This window comes from Rhipicephalus microplus, chromosome 2 (assembly GCF_043290135.1).
Source record: "Rhipicephalus microplus isolate Deutch F79 chromosome 2, USDA_Rmic, whole genome shotgun sequence".
NCBI lineage: Eukaryota > Metazoa > Arthropoda > Arachnida > Ixodida > Ixodidae > Rhipicephalus > Rhipicephalus microplus.
Genome location: NC_134701.1, coordinates 30349352 through 30358114, shown reverse-complemented (window position 1 = coordinate 30358114; position 8763 = coordinate 30349352). Strand labels below are relative to the sequence as shown.

Sequence of the window (8763 nt, the reverse complement as noted above, 5' to 3'; positions counted from 1 at the left end):
AAATAACTGTCTATATTTGTAGGCTATCTTCTCAGACGTTCCGTAGTTGGTGATGCACGAACCGCGCAAATAACGGTAGTAGACACGTGCATAACGTGATCACGCAACCGTTGCGGAGTGCGGCGCTGGCTGTGTTCATCCGACACCAAGAACCCGGAACTCGACTGTCCAAAGGGAGGCGCAAACACGACTGTCATCCTTTAGCGCCAGTGGATTAGCGGCCACAGGAGGGCACAGTTCGCCCATGCTGCCCGACGACCATAAAACTGGTCCAATATTTCACAGAGTACTTATTCTAACGGAAAACACAGTGGGTTCGGCTGCGAGCGGATTAATTGAGTGTCGGGCAAAGAGGCGAAGGCAGATGTTGCGATATCACTTCCAGTCAGAATCGCCACGGTATTTTTACGCAGGTTCTTTCGCTAACGCAGCTTTTAGTATTGCATTTTATGAATCGCACTGGCCCTCTGTGCTCATGAAATAGTATATGAGGCGCGTCAATTGGCAAAGTGTGGTGTAACCTTCTTCGGCGTTGCTTTGCTCGCCCGTGTGAGGGCATGCCTCTTTTTTTTTTCTACGGAGTTCATAGGGCCTTAAGTTTCTAAACACGCGAGTGGTTTATGCGGCATTTCACCAAGACGGTCATGACGCATATTCGTCACAGGTATGCATCGGTAAGACAAGCGTGGTCAAACACAGCAAAAAAAAAATTCCAAGCAAAAGTTTTATTGGCAGGAACCAAACCTAAGACCTCTTGGTACGTGATTTTAGGTGCAAGCGTGACTAATTGTGGTACTTTCAAATACACGAAAAAAATTGCCCGCAGCTTCCCTCGGGGGAACACTGAGGAGGATGCGGAGCGTAACTCACGCTAGCCGAGGGAACTCGACCGGCAATCAACGACTGCTTGCACGTAGCACACACGACGTAGTCGGCATAGTCGGTGCCCTTTCCAAACGTATCGCAAAGAACCGACAACGCTTTGGAGTTGTTCTGAATGTTGCCGATCCGAGTTAAGTTATTATCGAACCAAAGACGATCACACACCTTGCAGGTGTGGCCGAAGCTTCGGTCGAGGAAGTCGCGCTTGAAGCGAGCGTTGGGCGTGGCATACTGCTTGGCGCGCCACGCCGCTACCTCGGCGCGCTTGCGCTCGCGGGCAGCATCGGGATCGGCCTCTCGTCGCCGACGCTTGCACTCGGCTTCCCGTTTTCGAAAGTCCGGGTCCTCTTGTCGACGCTTACGTTTCAAAGCGGCCGAATTCAGTGCTGCTGCTCGACGCTGACGTCTCTCAGCGGCTTCACGTTCTCTAAGTTGAGCATCTTCCGCTCGACGCCGACGTTTACGTTCGGCGTCGCGAGCTCTTTTCCGCGCTGCCTTGTCTTCGGACGACGACTTGGTTGCGGTTCCGCCAACACTTTGGCCGGCGCTGGTCGAAGGGACGTCGATCATTGCGACCTCGGACGTCGACGCGCCGTACAAACCAACCGACGAGCGGCAACTGAGCGAGCGAGCACCGACCTTGAGTATATATACAGCGCGACGGCGCATGCGCTGTCAGCTGTCGAATGTTCGAGAAGGGGGAGAAGCGCAACGGCGCATGCGCGCGCGTCAGCTGCCGATGTTCTCGAAGCGCGACGGCGCATGCGCGCGCGTCAGCTGCCGATGTTCTCGAAGCGTGACGGCGCATGCGCGCTACATTATACAGCTAGCGAATGTTCGTGAAGAGGAGAAGCGCACGCGGTGTGTAGAGGAGGAAGGGTGCACAGATGGTGGAGGAGTGAAGCGCGCGCGGTGTGTAGAGGAGGAAGGGATGCACAGATGGTGGAAGAAGGAGGAGGAAGCTTGCGGACGGCGCCGCACTACAAGCCTCGAGTATTAGATGCTCCGCATCTAAAGGTGTTCATAAACGCGGCGTTTTATCACTCACAATATCATCTGCAGTGGTCCGTGAGTAGCTGTCGCCTTCCGGAAGCGCTAGAATAAAATAACGCGTATATAGCCTGCGGAGTTTTCTCCGGAAACGCATCCTTGCTATGCGCGTTTCCAATAGGAGCAGAGTAATTTTGTCAACACACCTGGAGTTGGTGACTTCAGCTGAAACCTTGCTCATTCATAATCTTATATGGAAAGATGGGTGAATCTATTTGGGTTCATATATTTTACCTGACAAGTAAACAGGGGCTAGCGCTAGGACGAATACAAAAGACATACAAAGGTTGCGAGTACAGCGCATACAAATTAAATAGAAATAGCTCTCCGACGCTCGCCAGGCAGCCGCACCGCGTTACCCGCTCGCCCTGTGAGAGACAGGCAGACTATACTAGGGAGACACGACACGCGTCGCGTTTCTCTTCACCCAGCCGTGGTCATTTTGTCAACACTCGGGACGGTGACCAAAGCTTCAGAGTCGGCGATCTCATGGGTGTCACACTGCGTGTCACACTGCTTTTTTGATAACGCTCTCACTGTGCGTATGAAACGACCTTAGTACCGGCGGGTTGCCGAAGATAAGCTCGGAAGTAATGCGTCAATAACGAGCGCCAATCGCGAGCATTTTAGTATCCTTAGCGCATTGAAGACTTTGCCTGTCATATTATGAGAAACTATACGGTCAGTGAATTGCATCGTGATTCAATTCGGTGGAGCCGCTGTTACCTCAATAGCCTTTCACGTCAGCATGTGACGCCACCACGCCAGCAATGAACCGCTTTCGAATGGACGAACGATGTTTGTCCACGGCATATTGATTGAGTACTCTCACACCGAGTTATGAAACGACTGCAAGTCAACGACACAGAGAGGCAACGACGTTGACGGGCGAATGTCATGCTATGGTGCAGAGACCGCCAGCTAGAAGCGAAGCGCATTCCCGCGTTCACGGCTCGAGCTCTGCCCCTCGCGTTGCTGAAGCGCTTTGTGAACGCACGAGCACAGGCTGAGGTTACTAGGGAGCGCACACCTTGCCGTTTCTCTCCTGAAATGCTTGCTTTGTTAGCAGAGAAAAATCAGCATATACTATTAGTAGGTTCTTATAAGTAACACAAACAGATGTAGTTTCAACGTGCGCACATCTGCCTGATTGACATTTTGATCATTAGGCGAGTATTTGTTTTGAGTTATTGCATTATAGTTATGACTGACTATTGAATTGTCAACAAAGAAAACGATGGTAGTGGCTACTACAGTATACTGGGAACAGTATACAATGAGTACAATTTGTGTAGCGCCGTTTTGACTTTTCTGAAATCGCTCTGCGTGATAACTAATTGATATGTGAGGTTTAACGTCCCAAAACCACCATATATTATGAGAGACGCTGTAGGGAAGGGCTCGGCTCCGAAAATTTTGACCACCTGGGGTTCTTCAACGTGCACCCAAATCTGAGCACACGGGCCTACAACATTTCTGCCTCCATCGAAAATGCAGCCGCCGCCGCCGGGATTCGAACCCGCGACCTGCGGGTCAACAGCCGAGTACCTTAGCCACTAGACCACCGCTGCGGGACTGCGTGATAGCTGGGACACCTTGTATATAATATATTGAAAGCTGTTATGAGATGACAACAAAAGCAGATTGTGTCGCCGTCACCACTGCTATTGCGAGGAAGTAACTTGTACAAACATCGCTGGAGCGCATCCCAGGCGTCAGCTCCTTTTGCCCTGGCAGCGTCATCGGATTGCCAGAAGCTGCTGTGCTGAGTAGCACGGTCTACCACTGCTGATCAATAGTTATTGTGCGATCCTGTAAACATGCCCACAGGATCTGAGGTATAAATAGGTCAGCTTTTTTCTTACATAATTTGCACCTGTCGATGTGCCGGCCTAGTAGTAGTCACTGTTCGCAGCTTTCACCGCCTAGAGAGGGCACTGGTGCAAGCCCAACATGGCTGTCGTTTGGGGGATCGTGCAGCCGGCGCACCGAAGCCGCCACCAGTGTGCCCGTCACTTCGATTTGTGTATTATTTTTGGCTGCAGCCACCGTGTTGCCAAGGGCTTGCTGAGAGGACTCTAGCATGTATTCGCAACTTTCACAGATGGTGCGTCGCCATGCGGCATCCGTTATAACTGTCGTTTGGGGGATGTCCACGCAGCCAGCCCATGCCATCGTTCAGTCGGCCACAATTTGGTGGCTCGCTGGTGTTTTATATATTGTCTCTGGTAATTTTTACTACGGTTATTGTGAAGCCAGATAGTTACTGCGAGTCGTAGTAGCAATGATTTATTCTTTATTGTTTGCTTGCTGAGCTAGAAGAATCACAATCTATGTTGGATGCCGCTAGGCAGACGCCGTGCAGTCAAAGGCGAGGTTTTCTGCTGTGCACGAGGACGGCCGTTTGGTTTCTCCCGGCCGTGGCACGAGCCGCGTTCACAAAGCTGTACACCGCAGCAGACGATGGGCCGGCGTTCGAAACTTCCTTTCCTGCAATATACGCCGCACATGCGTTTCTCAACACGTAGTGTGGGATATAATACATGCTAAAGTCAATGACCTTTTCAGCAAAGCCTTGACAACATGATGGCTGCAGCCGAAAATACTACACAGGTCGAAGTGACGGGCTCACCGGTGGCGGCTGCCGACGCGCCGGCTGCACGATCCTCCTAACGATCGCCATGTTGAGTAGAGTTACTGTACATGCTACTTTTAGGTAGCATATACACTATCTCTAATATTGGGCTTGCACCAGCGCCCTCTGTAGGTGGTGAAAGTTGCGAATTATATCCTACACTGCGTGTTGAAAAACGAGAGTGGAAAAGAAGTTTCGAACGCCGGGCACATCGTCTGCTGTGGTGTACAGCTTTGTGAACGCTGCTCGTGCCACGACCGGGAAAACCAAGCGGCCGTGCTCGAGCAAAGCAGTACACCTCGCCTTTTACTGCACGGCGTCTGAACAGCGGCATCCAGCATAATTTGTGATTCTTCCAGCTCAGCAAGCAAACAATAAAGATTAAATCATTGCTACTACGACTCGTAGTAACTGTCTGACTTCACAATAACCGTTGTAGAAACTGAAAGCGACAAAATATAAAGCACCAGCGAGCCGCCTAAGTGAGGCCGAGTGAACGATGGCATGGGTTGGCTGCATGGGCATCCCAGAAACGACAGTTACGACGGATGCCGCATGGCGACGCCACCAGCTGTGAAAGTTGCGAATAGGCCTACGGGTTCCGGTGCGTAAAGTAGGCGCCAGGCCAACGCTTGCTGCTTGGTAAGTGCACACATGTGGTGCACGGGAGAATCTTCCCAATCGACAATGCTTTGTGATTTCTTTCTAGGCACCCATGCATGATCTCTCCAGCTAACTGTAGGCTTCTCAGTGGCTCGGCGTGTGTGTCCTCCAGCCGCGGTGTGAGCCGCCTCGTTTCCACAAAAAGTTACGTGCGCAGACACCCAAATAACTTGAACTTTTCTGAACGAGAAACGCATGAACGAGAAACGTTGATATGTCACTTTAAAATCAGCACAGCGTTAAGAGGTGAAGCTAAATGACGCCGTACATGACTTCCGTGTGATGATTATTATGTTTGGATGTGTCGTCAACCTTCGTCATCAATTCACGTCACGTGATACTAAATTTAGTATATATGGAGCTAGCGAAGTGGCCGCGAGCACGCTATGAGCGTGGTATGTTGTCATGTTCTTAGAGGACACGCGTGTCAGGATTATCATGTTTGCACTAGTCATATATTTCGTCATCCATACACCTCACGTAACACCAAACTTGGCATATGTGGAGCTAGCGAAACGGCAGGGAGTGCATCATGAAAGGTCCATGTACTCCAATGTAGCGTTGACGCGCGTGCACGCTGGCAGAGCGACGCTACGTTAGCAAAACGTGAGCACTCAATAATCTGACGCCAGGCGCGACCATCGTCCGTCGGCACGGCCCAATGGCAACCGGTGCGAAATGCGACAGGCTGCATTTCGCGCCGATGTGTTACCAAGACAACACTGCGTCTCCCTCTTTTTGTGACGAAGGACGCCAGACGCGCTGAAATGCGCATGCGTCAAGGCAACGCAGAGTGGCGCACGCCTGCGAGTATATGACAGGACCGGCGCCTGGCATGGCAACGCCGGCGTGACGCGATAAAATGAACGCCGGCGAGCACGCGCACCGCGTCACGTCAAAATGTATTGGCGCCTTGACAGTGGCATGTACTTATGTTCTCACATGACACGCATCTCATGATTACCATGTTTGCACCAGTCACATACCTTCGTCATCTATTGACGTCACGTAATACCGAGTTCGGTAAATGTGAAGCTAGCGAAACGGCTGCAAGCGCATCGTGAGTGTGGGACGAAGTCATGTTATTACATGACACGCATGTGATGATCATCACTTTTGGACATGTCATTTACCTGTCTCATCCGTTCGCGTCACGTAATACCGAATTTGGTACTTGTGAAGCTAGCGAAACGACCGCGAGCGCATCATGAGCGTAGCAAGTAGTCATGCTTTTACATGACACGCATCTCATGATTATCATGTTTGCACCAGTCACACAACTTCATCATACACTCACGTCCCATAATACCGAATCTGGTTTATGAGAAGCTAGTGAAAACGCCGCGACCGCATCATGATCATGGCATGTAGTCAAGTTGTTACATGACACGCATGTCATGATTATCATGTTCGCACCAGTCACATACCTTCATCATCCATTTACGTACCTTAATACCAAATTTGGTATATGTGACACTAGCTAAACGGCCGTGAGTGCATCATGAGTGTGGCAGGTAGTCACGTTGTTACATGACTTGCGTGTCATGATCTTCATGTTAGGGTGTGTCGCTTGTGTTCGCCATGCAATCATGTTATACCATACCAGTTTTTCAACATGCCATGTAAACGAAACCACCGCAAGAGCTGCAGGACCTTGAAATGTTATTCATGACATTCATGATATAAATGTCATGAAGTTCATGTTATGACTAGTCAAATATGTTCTTCATATAGTCATGTTATACCATAGCAAGTTTGGTATCGATACCATTGTCTAAACGGCCAGGAGAGCTATAAGTCATAGGCGGCTAGACAAATAGATAGATAGATACGCTCAATGTCGCGGAAGCTCGCGAAGAAATGCTTCGCATTTAAAGTATTAGGAACGAATCAGATTTGAATCCGGGAACACTGCGTGGCATTGGGTTATAGTACCTCAGAAAAACGCGTGCTTCAATGTTATTCGCAAAGATACTCTGTAGAGCTGTCATGTAGGGCAAGGTATCGTGGTAACATAAGTAATATAGCATCGTGGAAGGGTAAAATAACAACCAGGTGCCGCCCAATGTGAATTGCGCAACGAATGGGTGAGTGAGTACTTCCAACCCATTTTGAAAGGCTCCGCCATGATTCTTCATTGTCCGTAGACACAGCCCAAACAACGTGCCATGTACCTCACTTCCTTTCTCTCTATCTGTCCTTAGTTATTCACTCACTTTGCGCTTACTATTCTCCCCTCATCACAGACCTACCCATCCCCTTGCTATACTATACTTCTACCACTATGGAGTTCTATGATATGCTCTACCAGATTGCCTAGACACCCGAGTGGTTACGACGTTAGCCTTCGGATTACGTCTTCGGATACTTATTCGTCAAAGAATCTTTTTGGCGAAGAAGTTTCAGTTTCTTTTTTTTTCCTCCTCGTACTCGTATTATCAGAGTCATTGCAGCCCACGCGGAGAAAATGGTGCACGTGTTCTACGAAAACGGCGAAGAAAGCACGTGCCGTTTCACGTTCACAATAATTTCCTACCCACAATGAACGGCCGACCACTCACGTAAGATTCCTCTCACTCCCCTCTCAAGAGCTTGAGATTGCACGCTGTTTAAACTGGGCACCAAAGAAAAAGACGATTTTTTATAGGAACACTTTCACAGGAACCATAACACCACTTTAGACCTAGAAGACGCATGGCAAGCAATAGAACGTGCAACAAGAAAATGGCAACGACGTGTTCGCGCCCTATCTCGCGTTGCATTCTGCGTCATCGGCTGTCACCCAGAATACGTTTACAAAATGTGTCAGCATCGGACCAATGCAGCCAAACTACGCCCACTTTAAAAATCATTTCCATACCGAAGTTACGGCTCAAAATTAGAACGTTAAGCTTTTACCATACGATAGTGATATCAGTGAAAATATTGTTGTGAAACAAATATTCATTTGTCGAAACTAATGTAATGTTTGACTTAAGTATGTCCCTTCAAGCAGTCGCAACTCGAATAAACGTCTGTGATGAAGTATACAGTTGTTCGCGCCAACATCCACAATGCGAGCATGTACATTAACTCAGCAGTGGGTGACTTCGGATTATTTTCTGCAACCACGGGTTTCTTTCTTTCTTTCTTTCTTTCTTTCTTTCTTTCTTTCTTTCTTTCTTTCTTTCTTTCTTTCTTTCTTTCTTTCTTTCTTTCTTTCTTTCTTTCTTTCTTCTTTTTTCTTTTCTTCTTTTCTTCTTTCTTTCTATCTATGTATCTTTCTATCTATCTATCTGTCTGTCTGTCTGTCTGTCTGTCTGTCTGTCTGTCTGTCTGTCTGTCTGTCCGCCTTAGACTTTTATCTCTCCAGGCCGTTTCGATAATGGTATCGATACCAATTCAGATATGGCGTAACATGACCGTATGACGAGCATAAGTGACTAGTCGTAACACGAAAATATTGACATTATGTCATGAATGTCATGCTTTATATTTCATGATCCTGCTGCTCTTCGGTAGTTTCTTTCTCATGGTATGTTGAAAAACTGGTA

At 48.7% G+C, this 8763-nt stretch overlaps 1 protein-coding gene across 3 annotated transcripts in view; it reads right to left on the bottom strand.

Annotated features, from left to right (window-relative positions):
• Sh (Potassium voltage-gated channel protein Shaker) overlaps positions 1-8763 on the bottom strand; it is a 535670-nt gene that overhangs the window by 106293 nt on the left and 420614 nt on the right. The gene's annotated exons all lie outside the window — the stretch shown is intronic.